The 24,052-nt window shown below is 34.7% G+C and overlaps 1 long non-coding RNA gene across 2 annotated transcripts; it reads left to right on the forward strand.

The window, feature by feature from the left end:
• Window positions 1–3,361: 3,361 nt before the first annotated feature.
• Window positions 3,362–20,823, forward strand: LOC119067448. 2 transcript variants are annotated; one of them, XR_005085942.1, is made up of 3 exons: window positions 3,362–3,372; window positions 15,300–15,307; window positions 20,752–20,823. It is a non-coding gene; the product is annotated as an uncharacterized LOC119067448 (long non-coding RNA). The 2 variants fall into 2 exon arrangements; XR_005085943.1 differs by lacking the exons at window positions 3,362–3,372; window positions 15,300–15,307 and adding exons at window positions 6,590–6,601; window positions 10,397–10,399 and having other exon boundaries at window positions 20,752–20,817.
• The last annotated feature ends 3,229 nt before the right edge of the window (window positions 20,824–24,052 follow it).

A 24,052-nucleotide genomic window follows, 5' to 3' on the forward strand; every position in this document is an offset into this window, starting at 1 on the left:
CGTTCGACACGATCTGGCATGAAGGCCTGATCCATAAGTTAGTGAAACTCAATTTTCCAGTGTACTTGGTCAAATTGATACGGTCGTTTATCTTGAATAGGAAATTCAAAGTTAAAGTGAATCAGTCGCTATCGAGCTCAAAAAGTGTCCCTGCTGGGGTCCCGCAAGGCTCACGAGTTTCTCCAACGCTCTATAATTTGTTTTTAACCGACTTTCCGCAGCTCAATGATATTATAATTGTATTTTTCGCAGACGATCTTGCCATCCTGGCAAATCAAATCCAGTCACGATTACAGAAATCTATCAACCAAATCCACTCCTACTTCACACGTTGGAGGCTGAAGATAAACTCAGAAAAATGTCAAGCGATTTTTTTTCACTAAACGGAGGAAATCGACCTTCCTGCCCAACCGAAAGCTCAGCGTTGGAAATGTTGAAATTGATTGGGAATCGAAAGTTAAGTAGCTCGGCATTTACTTCGATAAAAAACTGATTTTTGCCAACCACATCCATAGTGTCGTACAGAAAGTGCAAAAATACATAAAAATCTTCTACCCGTTCATATGCAGAAAGTCGAAACTGTTCAAAGAAACAAAAATTATTCTGTTCAAGGTCGTCTTCCAATCGATAATGCGATATGCTTCACCAGTATGGCATGGTTGCGCCGCCATTCACAAGAACAAACTGCAAACGCAACAAAACAAGATCCTGAAAATGATGATGGACCTCCCGTTCTATCATTCAACCAGGAAACTCCACCAAACCACAAAGGTGGTACCGCTGGCGGGCGTTTGGGACAAACAATCCACGAAATTCATGAAGAGCTGCCAAAACTCCTCAAACCCATTAATAAATGAACTGACTGACTGAAAGAGGTCCTCAAGCTTCGCTGGGTCGACCAGGCTGAAGGGATCAAATGCATTGCGATGGAACAGCGATTAGTTCCTAGTCATCATCACCAGTTCACACGCCATCGTAAATCACCACACATCATTCGCCAAGTTCTTTTTCTTTTAGTTAAGAGCAAGTGGTTTTTATAAAGTTTTCCACTGATTGATTCTTAAGTCGTTAACGTAGAACGTTGAAAGAAATTAAACAACTCCTCGATGTGTTTAATCAGTGCCGAATTAAGCTGTAAAGACTGAATGTCTAAATCTCTTTATTTAAACGTTGTATAAATAACCAGACATGATTGTAAATATTTTTTCAAAACAAATAAAGTACCCCGATCTATCTATCAATTGGTAGTGGACTTGCGTCACGCCCGCTTACTAACGTGCGGGCATGATCTACTGCTCTGAAACTCTCTACTGTACCCAAAGTCGCTAACTGCCATTAAAGTACATGATAACAATTTATAGAATTATCATTGGGGTTTCAGCACCGTGTTACACTACACAATGCTAGCTTTTCTTCAGTATATATACTTGTCCCAGTTTCGCCGTCCAATTCGATTTACAATCACAACGAGAACGATATTTCATGAATGGTAAAACACATTTTTTTTCGCTGTTGAAGTACGCTTAAAGACGCTGTTGGCAGTTTAAACCTCTGGCTTATATACTGTATGTATGTAGTGTGTACATACTGGTATACATCAGTTATAGCATTTATTTCAACAACATTCCATATTTCTATAAAGTGTCCGAAACTGGATTGGTTTCTCACTCAATTAATTTAATCTTTCGCGAAATTGTGCATTGAAATTGAAACATACGTATACGCGAGTCTGCAACGGAATTAGAGCGGACGTTGGTTTCCTTCTGCATAAATCATGAGAAAACAAAACACAACATTTCTCGGGGAGACTAACACACAGTAGGTACATTTATATACATTCACGTGATCATAAAATATAAATCCAGCAAAACATATTGATGAATAGTCACGGAAAGCAATAATTTAGTTAGGTCGGAAAAACGGTTGAAAGCGAGGAAAAATGTACATGGTTTTTTGTGTGTACAAATGTGTATAGCTATGAAGATGTAGCCATAAATGCTCTGACGTCTTCAATCAGTTTAACTCAACGGAATTTATATTATACAGCTGCAATGATGGATAAATTTCGATGTATAAACGTGTATATCTAGACATAGACGAACTAACATTTTTGCTAGTACAAATTCCCCATGCCAACATATCGCATTATCTTTAAGCCATATCGTAGCCACTGATTAGAAAATGTGTTCGTATTTATTATTGCAATGAATTATGGACCATCTTTACAGCAGATTTAGAATCTGAAATATTTCGAATTAAATTGAACCAACAGTTGGCCAACTAAGTCAACATTCCATTCATTTGTAGAGTGTAGCGGATTATGGAAAAATGAAATTTTTGCGCTTAAGGCCCGTCATTGGGAAATGACAGGACAGTTTCCCGAAAATGTTTGGAAAATTTTATCACAAAAATTCACCGAAAAAATTCAAAGAAACTCACCTCTTATGCTTTCAATTGTATTCGGGCAGTCTCTTAAGGTCGCCAAGGCATATTGGAACACTAAACACTTTTTACTCGATGCAAAAACAAAAAGTTTTTTTTTTTTTTGTTTTGTCGCGACAAAAACACAGAAATTATTTCAACTATGACACTCCGCTACTATAAGTACTAGAATGAATGTTTGCTGTGTTCACTTCGGCGGTAAAATATTTTCATTCAAAAAAGTGTCGGACATATTATAAAAATCATGAAACATTTAATAATGCTCATCGACCATTTCTTTAAAGCTTTACGAGAGCTCAGCGGACATTATTTCAACGATGGGAGAGCATTTATTAAAAATTTAGCCTCTCGTAAGACTGCGCTGAGGGTAAAAAAATTTTCGTTCCTCTTTAGTAAGCTAAAAAGACTTCGCGAAGTCTAATTATGCCACCTCTTTGAATAAAAATATCGGCTGAGTTCTAATAATTCTCCGCTGAGCTGTAATAATTGTTCGCTGAGCTTTAACAAACCTCCACTGAGCTCTAATAGTTCTCCGCTAGGCTTCAGGAAGTGTCCGTTAGGCCTAAGCAAGTTGCAGGAAGGCTTAATGGAGCGAATCGGACACTCAGCGGAGATCTGTATTAAATCACAGCAACAATTATTAGGTATCAGCTGATGCTTATTGAGTCTTGGCTTAGCTTAATTGTCTTACTACAACGCGCTACGGTCTGACGGACTCTTACTGAAGCCTAGCGGAGAATTATTAGAGCTCATTAGAGGTTTGTCAAAGCTCAGCGGAGAATTATTAGAGCTCAGCGGATGTTTGTTAAAGCTCAGCGGAGAATTATTCGACCCCAGCCGATATTTTTATTCAAAGAGGTGACATAATTACACTTAGCGAAGTCTTGTTAGCTTACTAAAGAAGTGGGAAAGGTTACAATTTTAATAAATGTCTACCATCGTTGAAGTGTCGGACACCTTTTTGAATGAAAGTATTTTATCGCCGAAGTGATCACAGCAAACATTCATTCTAGTACTTATAATAGCGGAGTGTCACAGTTGTGTCGAAATATTTTCTGTGTTTTTGTCGCGACAAAACAAAAAAAAACTTTTTGTTTTTACATCGAGTAAAAAGTGTTTAGTGTTCAAATATGCCTTGGCGACCTAAAGAGACTATGCCCGAATACAATGGAAAGCATAAGAGGTGAGTTTCTTTGAATTTTTTCGGTGAATTTTTGTGATAAAATTTTCCAAACATTTTCGGGAAACTGTCCTGTCATTTCCCAATGACGAGCCTTTTAAAGACTGAAATTCGAAGGATTTCGACATGCAAACTATGATAGAAAAGTTCAATTTTTCTCTACTTCCCAGAGAACTTGCTCAGCCGCTCTCTCCGGCCGAAAATGGATTTTAATATATTTTTTTTTGCTTTGTTGTTGAAGTGGCTGTATAGTGATTTCTTTGCTTGTGTGGTTGTGGTTTCGTCTTATTTCAGTTTTCAAGCGCAAAAATCGTCGTTTGTGACTCGTGATAAAAGACTCCACCTCGTTAGGACAAACTGTTCATCACTCTTAACAAAAAGTAATATTCCGTAACTGCGCCCATTCGAATATGGTAATAAAAAAGAAAAGAAAAAGGTGCACGAGAATTGTCTATTTGTGTCTACTACAGTCATAGTTACGGAACGATTAAGTAGGGATAAAAAGCCGAGGTCAATAAACACACGGAAACGAGACGTTTCATTTTTATCCCAAGTTATGTAATGGATTTAAAATGCTGAGGCTTCGAAAGAATTATTTGAAACATGAAAAGTACGACGCATATAGCATGTAAATAACTATTAGTGAAGCGAAGCTTTCGCGGAGTGGGCTTACATTTCTGTCACTTTAGCCCCCAGTAGAAAGCATACAAAAAATGTTTGTAGAGATAACTTTGACACACAGGCTTGTATGAAAATCCAACATAACAACGAAAAAATCTTTCTCACAAACTTCAAGTTTTTAATCTCTATAAAAAAATTGTACTGTACCAAAGTTGGCAGACATGCTTACTGTTCGACAGATGTCCATCGACTGATGAAAGTATTCAGTTTACGTGCACATCTCAAAACTTTTGTAGTTGGTAGATTGGATAAAAGAAAAAGAGAAATCAACAGGCGGTTAGTGGGTCAGTTCTTGTTTATATTTCTTGGTGAAGCTCTTGGTGAACTGAACGCAAATAAGAATTCTTTCAATTTAATGTATCAAGAGTTGACTAGCGCCTATTTTAAAGAATTCTTAGAATTAGTTACAATTCTTGAAAAACTCTAAGAAATGCCTAAATTTCATATTTTGGTAAAATGTTAAAAATAAAATGTTGGTCGGGCTCGAGGTAGTTAAAAACCATTTGATTTTTTGAATTTTATTGCTTGGATTCCCTGCTCTGGAGTTGATCTAATAATAATGAGCCTAGAAAAGTGAGATCAGGGTTATAGTTCATCCCAACAAAAATCTCTTCGAGAAAAGTGTGACGCAGTCTTTGAAATACAATTTCTAAAATGAATGATATCGCTAGAGTTGACGCTTTCAGCTTCGTTACGCAAAACTTAAATTTTACACCCAATTAGTTCAAACAAGCTGGCTTAGGTTTTCTCATCATCTGCCAAATAATTTTAACAAAAAAAATTTAGACTGGAAACAACCAAAATTTTACCAAAAAAATCTGCGTCGCAAAGTGGCAGATGTTCAGGAACAGACCAGCAAGAAAATTTATCTGCCACTTTGCGACGCTGATTTTTTTGGTAAAATTTTAGTTGTTACAAGTCTAAATTTTTTTTGTAAAAATTATTTGGCAGATGATGAGAAAACCTAAGCCAGCTTGTTTGAACTAATTGGGTGTAAAATTTAAGTTTTGCGTAACGAAGCTGAAAGCGTCAACTCTAGCGATATCATTCATTTTAGAAATTGTATTTCAAAGACTGCGTCACACTTTTCTCGAAGAGATTTTTGTTGGGATTGCAAATGTCCTTGAACAAGATCTATAGGAAATGCTGTTTGGAAACTAAAGCTCAAATGTAAATAGATTTCTGGTACATTTCATCATTTCGCGCTCTATTTTTTTGTGGACCAACTTCACTCCTAAGGATATAACCAGAGTGAAAGTACTTCACCAAAAAAGAATGAAAGTACTAAGCAAAATTGTGGCGCCTCTACAGGCAACCTGATTTACCGTATATAATACGAACCGATTTCCCGGGTCTGTAATAAATTAGTTTAAAAAAAATTGCATTAGAGAGAAGTCGCATAATTGTTTTCTGTAAGAAGCAATCAGCATTCAGAATATCCATTCGGTAAATTTTAAAGCAATAAAAAAATGTGCAACGGAAAAAATGGAATTCTTTCGGATTCATGTTTGGAAAAGAAGTTCAGAAAAGAAAAATAAAGACAGCGTTGTAGCGTTATTCTTGTTGCATTTTTTTGCACTTCTATCCACTTCTATCCATGTTTTTTTTTTCTTTGCCAAAACTTGCTACAACTAGAGTCTTATCCCTACATATACGTTCGTATGGCTAAAGTGTTTGTTTCCCCAGTAATTCTGGGTGATCCCAAAGTTCCACTTTTTTTTTTTTAAACACCCACCGTACTGGTTCACAAATAATATAATAATGCATAATGCACAATTGTGCTGTTGTATTGTTTTATGTGTTTTTAAATTGTACAGTAGAATGATATACACACATATAATACCGTATAACATCGCACAGAAGTAAGAAAAATATGTGAACTTGTATACGTACAGCACATTCTCGCTTTGCAGAAGAGATCCTTTAACAAATGTTTCCTTTTGAGATTTTGTTTATGCTCATATTTTGTAAGAAAGTTTTATGTAAAATAATGTTAGTGCTATCTATAAAATGAAATAAAAATTTGAATAAACTCGGTTATAGAGTTATGCACACGCGTTGTTTTCGTTGTTGTTGTTGGCAGACAACAATAACAATCGTTTACGTGTTGTTTTATTAAGTCTAGCGTTGCATTATAGCTCGTTTGGAAATTTTACAATTGAATTGAATATTAAGAGAAGGACATGGAGACAATTTAAACAAAAAAAGAAAGATTTTAATTGTATTTTAATTCCTGTCCCATACGGAAAATTGTTGCTACATGTACAGATGTACCCCATTGGAAACTCTTCATTACATGTAGGGATATTTATTCGACAGTACTCATAAGTATTGACCATTACCTGTCAGGCAATCATTTGAATAATTTTGGTTTATAATCTGTAAGACTAAACCGAAAACTGTTTTTGTTATCTGCATGTTGACGTCTATTTTTGCAACGCTTGTGACTCGAATTGAATGTTAGTAACGTAAGCAAATGCATGAAATTTTCAAATAGTAGATTGTGCACCTTTGTCTAAAATGTTTATTTTGACACTTTTCATCAAAAAATACGAAAAATCTTGATGAGTCCAAATCAAAACACAACAATTCTAAGAATTTATTTTACATCAAATTGACAATGTGCATTTCGCAAGCCACTCATGCATGAATTTTCAAGTTTATTTTGACGATTTGGAAGTTATGTACAGAATCGAAGGCGAAGTAAATAGTCCAAATCGTCAAAACAAACATTTAGGACATTGGTGCATGCGCTATTTTATCTCCCGAGAACAGATATATCGAGATAAACAAATTTCCTCTAGAGGGATAACATCGAGATTATCGTTCTAGGCAGATACAAACAATTATTGAAAACCACCAATCAAATGTGTCGGCAATTTTTATTTTAGCAATGACTTCAATCGGCTATTTACAATTTTTGCAGACTTCGCGAATTTACTCGTGTTTTAAACCCTTTCCTCTGGATCTGTAAATTCCTCGTGGGGCAAATGTGTACTCGTAACAACAATTTTCCGTATGTGACAGGCATTGAAATAGCATACCGTGGGTGCGTTGGAAATAATGCATAGCTCAATTGTAATGAATCATTTCCACAGCACCCAATGTAATCTATTATTAACACAGGGAAGCGGCGGGAAACTATTGATTAAAAAAAAAGATTTTCCAGCAACATTATTGAAGTTTCATTTGAATTTGATTCCATAGCTTGGCGGATTCAATCCGAAATGCGTCAAAAATGGTTTTTGTACGGTAAATTTCTTTTTGATTTCCTTTTTTTTTTGTTTCAACAGGTTAATAGATCTTCATAATACATTTCCAATGTACCCATAACTGATGTGATCTTTTAAAGAACCTAAATTTGTTGAAATAGGATCACGTTTCGATAAATTTACCTTTTTTTGTAACGCTTCATGTAGTGCTGCAACCAAGAAAATTAAATTTTCCTATCTCCTAGAACTCGTGAAGACCTATCCAACGAGCTTCAGGAACATTTTGGATAAAATGAATTGTCTACATTTTAGGAAATTTCCTCATACCTTCTAAATTCCATCAACTTTCATCATATTTCATGTTACTCGATTAGATCCAGAAAATAGGATGAACACTGAAATAGATAGATTGCGCGATTTTAATTCAGGTGGTAATTTAGTTCTGTGATTTATGATTTTCCATCGAGCCCTATTGAAAATCGTTTTTTCATATGTACGACCTAAAATGTGAGTAATGGTTCATTTCAGTTCAGTGGCACTTTCCTCCTTTTCTTGGATGAGTGCAAAATAGATATGCTAACACCAGCCGACGCTTAGAGGGCCGACGAAAAACACATCTGCCGTTCAATTAAATCCAATCCAATATCATATTCGGATGAATCAATTCTATTGTGTAGCAAAAACATTGGAATTTTAATCGATTTTGCGACAATCACTGCTGCTAAAAAAACCTCGGCCAACACTAAGATTTACACATTAGACCATTCCGCATTTAAGTGTATTCACGATCTTAGCACATGATGTACCGAGTAACATTAGTCATCTTATCATTCCCGAAACAAATTAATGTTTTATAAACATTGTAAACGGTCTTAGCAGATTTTCACTTGGTGTTGGTCAGTTTGATTAATTATATACGAGTTATCTCAGACACATAAAACAAATTGCCGTATTAAATGAGGAAATTTTGTGGGTATGATATTAACATTTCTTATATAGCGAAACGGTTGCGGCCATAATAACATGTTCATTACACAAAGAGAGTGTATATCCATACATAAGTGAACCAGAAAAAGAAGCTCGAGAAAAAAAAAACAAACCTATGATAATTCCCCAGTAAATGTTATCAAACGAAATTCGGTGCATAATCTAAATGGTGGTAGTGATGCGGTGGCCGGGGGTGTTATATAAAAAAAGAGGAAAGTATGATTACGTATAATTGATGCGGACACATGAAAAAGTTCTCACAACAAAGGTTCTCCGTTCATTTCGTTAAGACGATCTAACTAAATTTATTGGAATGCACTGTTGGTCGTTTGGTGTAGTTCTAGCCATTGAGCTACTTAACGATTATTTTTTTCTTCTGTTGGGTTGCGACGAATATATGCTACGTTCGATGAAAATTAAGGATTGAGATTTGAGGCACCGGATTTTTTCTTCATTTAGTGAAGGTTGATGTAAAAAACGTGCAGATGTCACTTACTAGTAAATTGTAAATTAAATCAAACTTACAAGCTTTCACTAAGGGTTTTCCCGCCAATAAGTCAGACATTTCTTGGTAGTTCTTGGCAGTTAGGCTTGATATCCACTTATCAAAAAAGTACTCCGTGTGAGAGTCAAGATTTAATTTTTTTAATTTTTGCTTTGTTTACTTGACAGCTTGCTCTCTCGCGGAGTACTTTTTGTTGAGTGGAAACCATACTTCTGAATTCACAGTTATCCGTTTCATTCCGTTATGCCTCCGTGTACATGACAGTTGGCATTTCATACAATAGAGCATATTGTTTGAGATAACGAAGACAAAACGGAGAGCTTTGGAGAGCTTTCGAGAGCTTTCGAAAGCTTTTGGATTTTCTTGGAAAAGTAGAATATTTCAGTTGAACACAAGAGAAGCTTAAAGCTACCGAAAGCTTTTTAAATGGACAGACACAAATGCAATAAAGAGTTGTGTAAATGCATAAATCGACATTTAGGTGTTATTTCTAATAACATAAATGTGGAACGAAGATTTCGACAATGTGTCCAGTGATGTGGATTTATTATCGCGTCGTGCCGAGCAAAGAACGTTTGCCTATTTTTTTTTTATTGTACAGGAAAAGTACTGCTACCCCAGGAATTCTCTGCTGCAGACTTTCGAATTCAATATCAACGTTTCACTAAAAAAACCTAACGACAGAGAACAAGTCCCTTAATAAAACTTTCAAACGAATTAATTAACTTACCAGATAGACCTACCAGTGAATGTAGTACCCTGTGATCCAGTTTGTACGTGGAACATAATACAGAGGAGGAAGTGTAATTCCTTAAAATGAAATTCTCCACTTCGGAAAGAAATGTTCAAATTGTCAAATGGCAAAATAAATTTTTTCCTAAATTAAAGTCACATCAAGCATATATTTCACATTTCACTTTTCCAAATAATTTATAGACTCTCATATTCTATTCGCTCGGTTTTCGCAGAAACTTTTTTTTTATATTTATTCTCTTGCCCAATTTTTCTCGGTTGTAATGACTGTTTTTCTCTGAACGAAATAAATTTCCAATTTTTTTTCTTTCTTCATATACCATGTTTCTGTCTTTTAATGTCAATTTTGAATATTCAAGCCGTAAAGAGTCACAGATGTTTGTAATAAAGAAATACAGTTGTTTGACAATCATGACTGCTTATTTGTTCCGAACAGAAATTTATGTGTAATCGTTTCGTTCGCTTTTCTGTTATGAAAGGAATTTCCGTCATTTACTCACACAGAGAATCGAACACGAAGCTTAAGTTATCCGATTTTTTTTTATTATATACAGTTGTCTCAGCCCAGTCACTGTTGTTGTTATCATCACTGATCATTTACGGTCTAAAATTAAGAACCAATTCGAACAGTGAAAGTCAGTGAAATTTAGACATAATGTTTGCTTTAGCTGTTTTTCAGCTGGTCCAAGCATACAAACAAGCGTACACGTTTTCATACGGTCTAACCATAACCAACCGCGTGAGTGTAACTGTAAGCAATTTTTGTTTGTATGAGTGGAACAACTGAAGCAAATGCATGTCTAATTTCACTGTATTTTATACCACTTAAGTGCAAATTAAAATTCTGGTTTTTCCAGTAATTTCACTAAATAGTTTTAAACTGTTGGACGAAAGTGAAGTTTTGCTTGATATCCTCTCGACGAAATCGTATGACACGAGCCTTCTCGAAATTATCAGTGTTGCTTTCACGGTTTCGTTATTATCTCCATTGATTTGGAAATCGAAGAATTCTTGTGTGGACAATCTGACAGAGCCTACTTTCGCGAATTTTTGAGTTTTTAAGAAACTCGCAAATTTAATGCCTAGTTTCCTTTTACCAAAAAAGTACTCCGTGTGAGAGACAAAATTGAATTTTTTCAGTTTTTCCTTTGTTTATTTGACAGCTTGCTCTCTCACGGCTCTCTCACGGAGTACTTTTTGTTGAGTGAAATGGGCGCTTAAAGAATTATTTTTTTGATGACTTTCACGCATTTTAAGAATTTAAATTCTTGAAAATTCTTACAGCGACAAACTCTCTAAATGACCGTCTTTTTCTTAATCGCTGCAATCGCAGTTCACCGTTTTGGGTCTCCGTTTAGACAATGCGCATGCGCAGAGAGAGAATTCTCTCTGTGCGCATGCGCAATATCTAAACGGAGACGGAAAACAGTGAAGTGCGATTCCACCCTTAATCTCTTAGATCTCCAACTTCTCTCATTTCTCCATAACGAAAATATAGAGAAATGAGAGAAGTAAGAGAAATAAGAAATTTAGAATAAAACGGTCATGTAGAGAGTTTATAACTGTAAGTCGAGAATTTTCATGAATTTTAAGATGTTAGACAGTCCGTTATTGGATGATGACCAGTTGCTTTAGTCGGGCGAATGAAAAGTGTTTTAATTTTCGTCAACACAATACGATAGGGGCTACTTACGTACCGAACCCTCGTCGCCATTTAAGTCCACTCTTGGTTCGGCTGTAAAATTCCCTTTTACTTAAAATGTATTGTTGGACCATAAATAAAAGAAAAGAAAAATATTTCAATAAACCGTTGATTCATCACACTGTGCATGTGTGTCCTTAAAACAAAAGGACATATATAACAGAATGCCTAATATAATGGTTGAAAGTTATCACCCAAAATGGTATTTTATAGTGCTAAAGCAAACAACGTTTTATGTCTTCCGGTTGTATGCTCATCTTACATAAAACATTATCGAAGGACACCGCACCAAGAGAGCCAAACATACTAAACATTACACACATATTGTTTTGTATACACGGTAGAGGTATTATGTCAAATAAGCTCTTTCTGTTGTAAGACACAAGTTTATATGGTCCCCCACCCCCTACGGTAAGTTGAATATGTAAATCAATTCAAATAGTCGATATTTACATATTGGTTTTCTGGTAAACCTTCTAATATATGTCGGATAATGTTAGTAAATAATGCTGGCCCGTTCAGTTTCGGTAAAGGTAGTTAGTGAACTTAAATGGGAGGAAAGTTTATTCTGGGCGAGGAGGGTTTCCCAATTCGGATACATATTTTGTGTGTTATATAATTTTGCTATGGGTTCAGTGTTTTGTGTACATATTTAATGCTTATTGTTATAGAATTCTGAGAATAGAGGTTGATAATGTCAAGGCGATGTTCTACATAACCATTTAATGACGTAACATGTACACACAATATCCATAGTATTGAGAGTTATCGGCTGAGATAACAATATTGTTTTCAAAATACCAGCATCATCTATAACCTGTTAGGTTTCACTACATTGTCGGGTGGAATGTATATTAGGGCAATTCAATAATAATTGCGCCAATGTTCTCTCTCGCTCGACGTTCATGCAACGTTTACAACAACCATTTATGTAATGTCTGATCGTATTTATTAAAATAATCATTGGTGTGCTTGTGGCAAACATACCCGATGTTTTATTGAAAACGTAAAACAAAACATAATATGAAAAGCACTATTTATACACAGCTCATTAGCGCAATGCTCAGGAATGTTATGCTGCTGTGTAATCATGACTTCATTTTTGCGTGTCATCTTTATCTACTCTATTTAGCATCCATATCGATTGCAAAATTCAGACATTATTTCAATGATAATTAGAACCGATAAATCATTGCTCTGTGGTTTAGTGGCTTTGATGCAGAAATTCAGTCGTCAAACAAAGAAGACACAACAGCACATCAAAGAGAATCGTTTCTACAATTCGACACACAAATAAATTTCGAAGTACTAGATTTGACAATTTGGATCAGATAGATGATAACAGGTGACATTGCTCGCGGCAGGCAAAAGTAACGCTATCTGGGCGACTATACTATTCTCATATAATTAAAGTTACGAATGGTTCGAGAATCGGCACCCTGTTATCAATAACAAAATTTCGTACAACCTAACAGCAACTTGTTCCTGCTGTCCTGACCTAGATAACTTTGATTACTGTAATTCCTAATTCCATTTTATTTAAGTTACAGACACTCATTTCATTTTAATTTTATTTTTTTGAAAAACGTTACGGATTCTTACTTGTAGCAGTTGAACCCTTGATTTCAGTCAAGGATCTAATTGCTTTGAAGCTGCTCACCGTAGCACTGTCGATTTAACTTGACAAAATGTACGGAAACACAAACCAATAAAATGGATATATTCCATCATCATATTAAGTTGTTCGTTTAAATGAAGACAAAGTTTTTGCCATTAAAAATTCAACTCGACAAAAAAAAGCATCAGTGCACTACAGTCTAACTTTATTCATGAGGAGTTTGGAGCGTGATGCAATTTTATTTTTTATTCTTTATTTTATTCGTGCCGTAGTGATTTGGAGGTAATTGGGTTAGATTGGGCGACTGAGGTCACAAACAAGTTCTTTCGCGAAGCAAAGCATCATACACATGTCTGACACACCCAACGCGCCAGCATTTGCCCACCATTCGACAATACCATGACAAGTATCTTATTTTTGTTTTTAAAGATTGAAAACGAGGACTTTGCTTTGGTTTTAATAAAATTTGTTCTTTGACTTTAGTGTACCATGCTAAGGTCCGTGTTTGGTCGACTCTCTATTAGGCCTTCGTTTCTGACCGATTGTGTTGATTAATTCGTAAATGTGCCGTTTCGAACGTCGAGAATGTTCGAATAGCCCGTTGCCAATCCGCAACGATAAAAATACCGAACTATTAAATATAGGCAAGATGATTTTTTCTTCTTTTGTTTCTATATAACACTCACTCATCTGATATTCTAATGGTCCGTTGCCAATCCGCAACGATAAAAACATCCAATGTCCTGTTTATTTAACTCTGTCGTGTCGGAACATGACCTGATCTGAGATAAAATTGATTTTTTTTTTCAAAATCATTTAACCTGACAACCTGTCAGGCTTTGTGAGGTATTTTATTTCAAGTCAAATCAGATTTCAGATCAATTAACTTTTGACCTGACATGCTCCGAGCTACGTTCAGTACTGTAGTTAAACAAACAGTACAATTAGTTATTAATGATTGTGACAATTTGAAAAAAAGATTAAAAACGGATATAAAATTAAAAACCGCAGATAAAAACGCATTATTTTGAATATAAAAAAGTAAAAAAGGCAGATAACACACCCGCCCTGAACAAAAATAAAGTTTTACCGAAAATGCACCCAAAAATTGATCGCTGTTCTGAATAGAGGGACCCTAGAGGAGTTCAAAACGATGGTCCGTTAAGCTGGACCAGATGCTTCCCCAGCCCATACAATTTTTTCCTTAGTTGTATGGGTGTGGGGAAGCATCTGGTCCAGCTTAACGGACCATCGTTTTGAACTCCTCTAGGGTCCCTCTATTCAGAACAGCGATCAATTTTTGGGTGCATTTTCGGTAAAACTTTATTTTTGTTCAGGGGGGATGTGATAAAAACGCATATCGTTGGAGATAAAACATAAAATTTTGGAGATAGGCGTCTCCGTTTTTGATTTATTAATCTCCATTTGTACTTTTAATTATCTCCCTTTTGGAAAATGACTATGTCCAATTTTAAATTAAGAATCACCTGTCGCATCTGCTTTTTTGTCAATTTTTGAACTCCATTTTTATTTGATTTTAACTCCTTTTTTATCTTTTGTTTTTCTTTTTTAAATTGACAAGTGAAAAAAAGTCTGCAGCTTTTTATCTGCGTTTCTTAAAAAATATCTGACTGATGTGTTGGTTACAGAGAAATGATAACAGGTGGCGCTGTGTGACCCCATATTTTTCATTGAAAATTTTCAGTGTATTTTGGTTCAAAATTAAGGTAAAAGGTTTTTGACAATTGAATTTCAGTTGTCAAAAACCAAACTCAATCATTTTATTTTGCTTTCATTTTATTATCAGAATATTGGTCAGGAAACAGATGATTTTTTTATAATTTATTTTGATTCCATAAATAAGAAATACTTGCGTTGTCAGAAACGACATTTTCGTCAATGCTGTCAAAGAGGCAGTCGGAAGGCAGTGAGTTGCTAACACAAATGCATGTAAGCAAATACAAAGGGAAATGTCATAATTATAGAGAGAAACCAAAGCCGTATGAAGAAAAAGTCGACATTGTTTTTTGCGTTTTTTTAAAGAAGATAATGTTGTGAGTTTTGATTTCAATTAAAAAAATTATAAAAAACTGCATTTTTTTCATATGTCGTCGTACAATTTTTATCTTAAAATAAGTCAACGAATCAAAATAAATTACAAAAATGTTGCTGTTTCCCGACTAATTTTCAGTGTATTTTGGTCCAAAATAATATCAGAGAATTTTCAGTGCATTTTGGTCCAAAAATTCAAGGTTCTGAAAGAACAGGTTAAGACAACCCTGAGTTGATCACGAAGGCGGTGACACATAATAGCGTCAACGGCTGCGAAGTTTATATGTAAAATGGAACTTAACAAAATTCTGAATTTTCGAGAAAAATATTTTCCTTAAGTTGATTTCTCCCACTATCTGTTTATAAAATTTGGTGTCAACCGCCTTCGTGGTACCTGTACTTTCAGAACTTTGCAAAAATTAAGGTAAACGCAAAATAAAATGGAGTCAAAAACCAAAGTCGATCATTTTATTTTGCTTTCATTTTATTATCAGAAAATTTTTCGGGCATTAAGGACCACTATAATACCCAAACTAGTATCTTCAGTTTTGTGTCTTAAAAAATACAGATAAAAACACCGAGTTTTGGAGGTAAAAACATAAAATTCTGGAGACAACTAATAGTATGCTACATTGGGCGCCGCGGATGTAGTTCATTACATGAGGGATCAATTTGTGATACGAACGGAACTCACAAGTGTGTGTTTAAGCGCCAAGGTTTGAAAACTGTTATTTTAACAAGGGTAGAGTTTGCATATCCGAGCCGAAGGCGAGGTATGCACATACCCAAGTTAACTGTTAACTATCTCCATTTTTAAATTAATTGTCTCCGCTTTTCTACGGTTTTGAAAAATAGATATCTCCAATTTGGAATTAATTATCTCCACTTTCAAATTAGTTACCTTCTTTCCTATCTGCCTTTTTGTGAACTTCTCACAGCTCTCTTTTTGTATTTCCAAAATTAATTTTTTTATTTCAAGGTTTATTATAATCAAATTAGAACTCTCCTCGTGACGATTATGGAAGTCCGTTAGACACATTTTGAACAGATATCCTCGTTTTGAATCAATTTAATCGCCACCGTAATGGCTGTATTGTTATATTTCCCTGTTTGCCAATTTGTTTTATGCACACAAAATAGCCCATTTTTATGCGGTTTTGCGTGCGTGTTAATTTGTGTTGAACATGACATACAAAAAAAAGTGCTTGATGTTAGTGTTTATCAATCAATTATGCGAAATATATTTGCTAATTAGATTGGCAGGTTATGTATATGCAATTTAATAACAAGCAAACGTTTCAATGTAACAAGTGACAATGATTGCCTGTTTGATATTATAATATATCGCAGGCTTTTACATCCATATTCATATTGTTATACACTATTATGTGTTGCGTATAATATTGCATAGCGCATCGAATTGAATTTAACCGGCCAACAAATGCACATACAACAAAATTCTGACCAAACATTAATTATTATGCAAATTGCCATATTTTACAAATAATTAAATCTTTAATGTTGCACCGCTTCAATAGCTCAATATATTGATATTAGTCATAAATTGTGCGCTGAACCATACCATTTTCAATAGTTTTAATCCAATTTGATATATTGTTAGGAAACATATTTGGGAGTTTAAAATAAAGTGGAACAGTCACTCCCACACATCTATACACACAGCATATATATAAATATGCACAATGTACCTATTCCCATTCCTTTGGCCTCTGTCGGAGCTTAAAATATGCTTGATTTAGCGGCAAAATCGGCAAGATTGGTTGTCACATTTTATGTAGCGTTCGGTTGCATAATTCTTTAAATTTCACCCACAAAAGCGGACAGCCCACCCTTCTGTCCTCCGTTTGATTTTCATTTTCTAATTAAGAGCAATTCAGACGACCATTTACCATACCGGAAAAAAGCACACACACACACACAAAAGGGTAAATATTAAACGCTTTTGAAATTGAAACTTTTCAAATAGTAAAATAAAGAGAAATTATCTGGTAGGGGTCATCACTATTATCATTTTAATACGGAAAACTTTTCCCATTTTCCTAAAAAACTAACAAAAAGTCAATTTTCGTGGATGTTTCCCATATATACACATTTCACTCGAGAGCAAAAAAAAATATTTTTTTTTGAATAAGTTGCAAAACTCTGCTAGATATTTTATGAGCTTTGTGTGTGTTTTATGTGATTTTATGAGATTCGAGCCTTTGTATTATTATTTTCAGATGCTTCTGCTGCTACGAAAAAGATAAATTTTCATATTGAATTAATCCGACGGATTAATTATTCAGTTTTTGAACGGAGCACATGAAAAAAGTTTTCTTTTTTCACCAAATAAAAAAAAAATTATTCGCAGAAGTTTTGTTGGTTCAGTTTCAAAGCGAAAGGAGTTGATGATGACACGATGGTCGTATATAGAGATATGAATGTGTATTGTGTATCCTACAATACAGTATAGTATGGCTGTGCCTAAAAGTGTGCTACTTTCGATGTGCTTAGTTGAGAGAAAGATAATTTTATTTTCTTGAGGCAATTACAAATTATATTGACATTGGAATTGTTTGAGTTCTGTTGAGTTTTGTAAATCTGTTTGAATTCGGGATGATGAGTTTTTTTTTGTGTTGCTCCCACGATGACTGTATCATCTTTGTGTTAACACAAGGAAATTCAATTTTTTGGTAAATTAATTAACTAAAAATGTTTTCCATTCTTTGATTTTCCCAGAGTTTTCGCTGCTGGAAACAATGGCGATTTTGAAATGTGCTGTTACATTGAGTAATTTTTAGTCACTTTCTGTTTCTTTGTCCCAACCGCAAACTGGAAGCAAAGTACGGTGTAGCTCACTTAACTCACTCTAGAAGGTAATAGTTGTTTATTGCCTGCCACATGCGAAAGTTGATCATTACATATGAATTTGCCCCCCGCGAAAATGATCCATTACGTGAACGTGGTAGGAGATTTGGTGTATTACTACTCACAAACTTTGGTAATTTTTATCTTATTTCTTACAACAATAGATACTTTTGCTTACACACGATTTTCTTCATGTCATTGCAAAATTTATAGTCAAAATAAGAAATCAACGAAATTATTGCACAAATTATGCGTCTTCATGTTCTGCGAAAAACGATTCAATATCAACAAGTCACTAACCCAATAGTGAACACTGTTGTAACGTTACGAATGTTACATCTGTTGTGTTTTCGGGATCAATAGTTATTTACGTATCTGTTGTGGAAGGTATATTTTAGACAATTTCGCAGATTGCAGCCCGAACGAAATGGGGGCGACCAGGGAAAGTACCTAAAATAAACCGTCCACAACAGATGCGTATACAACTTTTCGTGCTGAGGGTCTAAATTACAAAAAAAAAATCTACGTTTATTCCCAAAGAATTATTTTTTTTTGATCGGCCACCTCTTGTTCTTTCATTGATAAACTTTTTTTATGAATGAAAGAACAATATATGACCGATTACTGGTTCATGGCCGAATACTGGTGCCCGTCCCCTTCCAACATCGAAAGTTGACACTTCCGCCCTAGAATTTCGGGGCGAAAGTAAAAAAATGCAAGTTATGTGTGGGAGCGGGCCGAAAGTAGGAATATATAAAGTGAAAGTCAATATACATATTGAGAAAGTTGATTAATTTTATCGCTAAATACTCTCTTATTACAAAATTTTGGTTCTGGTGATCTTCCAGGCATCGATGGAATAATTCGAAGTGTACAATTGAAAGTCGTCAAAGGAAAAAATGTCACAGTTACAGCTCGTCCAACTAAACGTACCAGTACCTATTTTATGGAAGCCTCAAATCAAGGCATGCAAAAGGTCTTACAAGAAAAGCAGGTTCCAGAAGAAGAAATACATGCAAATCATGATGAACGAAACAATGAAGTTGAGACAGAACCAGGGTTAACCAGAAGTGGACGTCGCGTGAAAGTACCAGATCGATTACAATATTTATTGAATTGAAAATGTCTTAAAATTAATTGTTAATTCAAGGTGGGAGTATGTTGTAGAAATCACTCCTGAAGTCTAAAATCACTCGTAAATCAGATGTGTTAAGGAATCACTTGTAAATCAAATGTATTAGGATTGCATCAAGACTGCCAATTGATTAAAATATAACCTAGAATCCTTTGAAACGGCCTATAAATACAGAACGATAAATTGTTAGTTATTCGCATTCAATAAACGAACGTTAAATGGGACACAAGTCCCTAATTCAGTAGTTTATCATTATTATTCAACACACTATGCCAAGAATATAGGCAAAGCAGATAGCAGGGTAATAGATGTTTTACCACGTCAAACAAAGTAGTATTTTTATACCAATAATACTATAGCAGCCTTAATGGTAAGGTTCGGAATGGGTCGTTTTGGGTCGAACCTGAACCTGAAACTCATTGACCTGATTTTTTCAGTTCAGGTTCAGGTTGGTTTTTCGCTGACCTGAACCTGACCTGAAAAAATCGGGTCGAATCCGAACCGACCTGAACCTGACCTGAAAAAATCGAGCCTGACCTGATTGACCTGAAACATTTGAAATGCACAATTTAGAGTATTATTATCCACATTACTCCTGGGAATTTAATAAAAGTCACAAGAATTTCATCTTAGTTCTTTATTGTTTTGTAAAACTCCATTGAATTTTGTAAAATTCTGAGAAGTAATGTGGAATTAGCCATATCTTTTCTTCATTAGTAATTACAAAATAAAATAACAATATTTCGACACGGCCTGTCAGTGAAATTACGTTTTACACCACTATTTGAGGCACATTTTTGTCAGTATAGTTTTTTTCAAGTAAACGAAAAATCTTGTTCAATGACCACAGAACTAGATTGTATGGGCAGGTTTCCAAAAGTCCAGTACGTCAGTTCCCTGTGTCGATAGTGCTTGGTCAATGTGTTTTTTCATTTCCGAGTTTTTCGTTCTTTCTCCATTAAACAAGATGTAAATATCAAGAGCACAATTTCTACTAGCATAAAGTGAATTCGTGTACATTTTGGTTCACATGTAATTTTTGGCTACAAAGAAAAAGCAAAATTCCATTGTTCATATTCTAGTTGAATCAACGATTCAGGAAATGCCGTTATGGCCCAATACTTCAAAAGTAATGAGCAGTAGCATCAGTTTTTGTGATGTAAGCGAAAAGGCTTTGGAAAGACATAGAATCAAAAATTTCATCGCTTCTATGTATACTAAATAAAATTTTCTATGAATCAAAAGATGATAAATATTATTACAAACAATCAAAAACCTCAACTCATAACGACACTGTATGAAATGAAAAAGTACTCTGACTTCAAAGGATCGCTAACATTTCAATAACTTGTCAGCGACTTCTCCATTGATTGAAATCAAAATCTTATTTTCTTAATGGAATTCTTCATTAGCAAGAGTTGTGCATGTTAAAATAAATTCTACACAATTGACAAACCTGTGGGTTTCAGTTCAGGTTTCGGGTCAACCTGATTCCATTTTTCAGGTTTCAGGTCAATTCAGGTCTTGACCTGAATCTCATAGTCAGGTTCAGGTCAATATCAGGTCGTGACCTGAATCTCACAAGCAGGTTCAGGTCAATATCAGGTCGTGACGAGGGCCCGTAGCTACTAACGGGCAAAGGTGGGCATTGCCCACCCTGGAATCTTGATTGACCACCCTGAGAAAAGCTGGATCAACAAATTTTCATATCTGGTTATTTATAAGTAAATAGAAAAAGTGACCAGACCAGTTACTAGATGCTATAAAAAAAAGAAATAACAAAATTTCGCCTGGCGCCGCTATTCGATTCCAATACATATTGACTTTTACCTAGGTTTTTCTATACTTCAGATTTTGTCAACGGCGTAGTTTTTGAAGAAAATTTATCAATTAAATTATTTAGATTTAGAATTAGGAAGGTAGACAGTACGTACCTAAAAATTTAAACTCTTCATTTCATCAACTAGAAACTTCTTTATGGTTTTTCATTTTGTAAAATGCATGTTACAAAAATTGAAGTACAAGATTTGAAATCAACAGATTAAAAATACTTTGATCGATGGAAGTAATAGACCCGATGATAATATTGGTCATATACTTACCGTCTGCAACAGGTTAATACAGTAGACTACTGTAGTAGGGTCGATCGATTTTTGAAAAATTTCAAATCGTGCTTCTGGATCCAGCTGATCCAACTCAACTTAGTCCCAATATAATTTTAAGATCAGCCAATTTTTTTTAAATGTCCTATTCTTTGCCCAAGACGATTTAAAAAAAAATTGAGTCTCTCAGAATGTCGGTACTCTGTTGTTACTCCTAGTCAACAGATTCCGTGATTTTTTTCTTTTAATAGTTAAGTTAAGATTAAAGGAATTGAAAAAAATGTTTGTCTAAAACAATAAGTAAAAGATGACAACCACATCAAAAGGAAAAAAAGGGAATGGTTTGTTCGGACAAAGAAAGAACATCAAAACTTTGGAAAGGTCATACTCATGTGTGAACACAATATATGTAGACTGTTGTAGACTGTGCATGGCCTTTTGATGTGGTAGTCATCTTTTACTTATTGTTTTAGACAAACATTATTTTCAATCACAATGTTAGTGTATTAGACTTGCACCAGTCCCACCGACATTAAGTAACCGAGAGTGAAAAACTTTTGTGTTCTAGAATCACTATTTATTTCCCTTGAAAATGAGCCAAATTTCTCAAAAATTTAATAGTATCAAAGTTTAAAAAGGGTAAAAAAAATAACTTCTACGGTCTTCTTTTACTCCGGAAAACTTGGTTTTGATCGAATTTTTGTTTTTTTTTTTTCTTGTATTCCTTTAACCTTAACGTAACTATTAAAAGAAAAAAAAAATCGCGCAATCTGTTGACCAGGAGTACCGACACTTTCTGAAACTCAAAAATTTTCGTAAAAATCGTCTTGGGCAGCATAGGACATTTAAAAAAAAATTAGTTTGGTCTTAGAATTATCTTGGGACTAAGCTGAGTTGGATCAGCTTGGTCCAAAAGCACGACTTGAAATTTTTAAAAAACCGATCGACCCTACTACTGTAGTTGCTCGTAGCTGAATTTCCGTAAAAATAAAGCTGTTGCTACAATTGTTTATGAACTTTTGGTAAATTTTCTGACGCTTATACACTTTTATGGTTGTCTCAGCATTCACGTGTTATAAATTTTAAAAAAATTCGCTGCGCGGCATTTTAGACATTGACATTTTACAAGCATTACAGCCTAAGGTGATCGTAATTTCACGAAAGATCCCCTGACTTGTGTCCCATATAATGTATTTTTAAGTCTAATGCTAAATTTTCATTGGGCATTGCCCACCCTGAAATTTTCCTTTAGCTACGGCCCTGTCGTGACCTGACTTGAACCTGATCCAGGTTGACCTGACCTGTTCCGATCCTTACTTAATGGTAACTTTGCAATGACATTAAGATAAAAAAAGGTATGGAAATATTCGCATACTTATATTAAAGTACTACCAACGCACTTCAAGCATGAGTGGTACTATAATAGAGTACTGAAACTGGACAGTGTATCATATATTCAGTGTATTCTGGAGCTGATCACTATGATCACTCATGCTTGAAGTGCGTTGGTACCACTATATTTTTTTTATAATACCCTGGTAGGTTCAACAACTCACTAATCAAAAATATGACAGAATTGTCTCTTTCGTTCACTCACAGTTTCTAAGTTTTAGTTCCAGATTCGAGTCTGTCTTAATGCTGTGTCTTTTTGTCTGTGTGTGCGTCAATTAGCAATGTACTGTAATTGTCGGAAATGTCCACTGAAATGTTTTTACTTTGTTTTGAGTCAATTCGTTTCAACACTTTGGTGTAACAACATGGCAAATACACAACGTTATGGAGTTCGTTCAAACAAAAATCAAAGCTCACATTTAATTAAGCGAACGAGGGGAAAAAATGGTTAAAAAGCAAACATAATGTTGGATAATTTAATAATGAGCAAATAAAAAACTTTTTGCTTATGCTTGGTATCTAATGAAGCAAAATGGAAGAACATAATCGTTAAAATTTGTGGCCATCGGATAAAAAAAAGTTTTTTTTTTAGAAAGTTGTTAAATCCATGGGCAGTTGTACACATTTATTTTCAATGTTATAAAGACATACCTAAATAATAGTAGAGAACAGGGCTATGCATAGAAAAAATTATGGAAAACTTTATTACGGTTATCATAAATATAAGGAGAATGGCTGTGCCGCAGAGTTGTATCGCATCGGAACTTGGATGAAAAACTTTCAGATGTGGAAATGTAATTATATGGATTAAGTACGGCATCATCCTAATATAGTTCTGTGTGTTTGAGAGAAAATTACTACATTTCAATTGCACAGAATGACGACTGATAAATCTTGCCTGTCTTCACAATTATTATTTTACCAAATGTGTGAGATACATGCGGCTTCTACACAATCACGCATTAATAACATTAGGAAGGAAGTAATTAAATTAGCAAAAGAAATGATTGCACTAATACCGTCGCATTATAATGACGCATTTGATCGATTTTCATTTCAATGTAGGCAACGCACTTCAAGCATGAGTGGTACTCTAAATAGAGTACTGAAAGTGGACTGTATCAAACAAATTTTGACACTGTAAAAACATCTGGAAACTTTTTCCATACAAAATAGTACGCTATTTGGATGTTGTCACTCGAAGCACTTTTGCTTGAAGTGCGTTGATGCAGGTCTTGATTATTGATTTTAACATAGATGTCAACTTTTCTAGCGAGTATTTGAATCAATATGGTATAACATTACAGCTCTGCTTCTGGCATGATCAAAAGAAATATTCGGAGGCTTATGCAGTCAAAATTGTCAGATAGGAGTCATGATTCTCGATAGGAGTAATTCATTGTAATTTTTACATAAAACTTCA

The sequence above is a fragment of the Bradysia coprophila genome, assembly GCF_014529535.1.
Source record: "Bradysia coprophila strain Holo2 chromosome X unlocalized genomic scaffold, BU_Bcop_v1 contig_12, whole genome shotgun sequence".
NCBI lineage: Eukaryota > Metazoa > Arthropoda > Insecta > Diptera > Sciaridae > Bradysia > Bradysia coprophila.